Here is a 231-nt window from a genome sequence, read left to right as displayed (position 1 = left end):
GCCTCCTCACCTGTGCCTCCTCACCTGTGCTTCCTCACCTGTGCCACCTCACCTGTACCTCCTCACCTGTGCCACCTCACCTGCAAGAAAGAAAGAAAGAAAAAGAAAGAAGAAAGAAAGAAAAGAAAAGGAAACAAATAAAGAAGGAAAGAAAGAAAGAGAAATAGAGAGAGGAAGGAAGGAGGGAAGGAAGGAAGGAAGGAAGGAAGGAAGGAAGGAAGGAAGGAAGGA

The sequence above is a fragment of the Piliocolobus tephrosceles genome, chromosome 5 (genome assembly GCF_002776525.5).
Source record: "Piliocolobus tephrosceles isolate RC106 chromosome 5, ASM277652v3, whole genome shotgun sequence".
NCBI lineage: Eukaryota > Metazoa > Chordata > Mammalia > Primates > Cercopithecidae > Piliocolobus > Piliocolobus tephrosceles.
Note: the sequence above shows the minus strand (reverse complement) of the source record.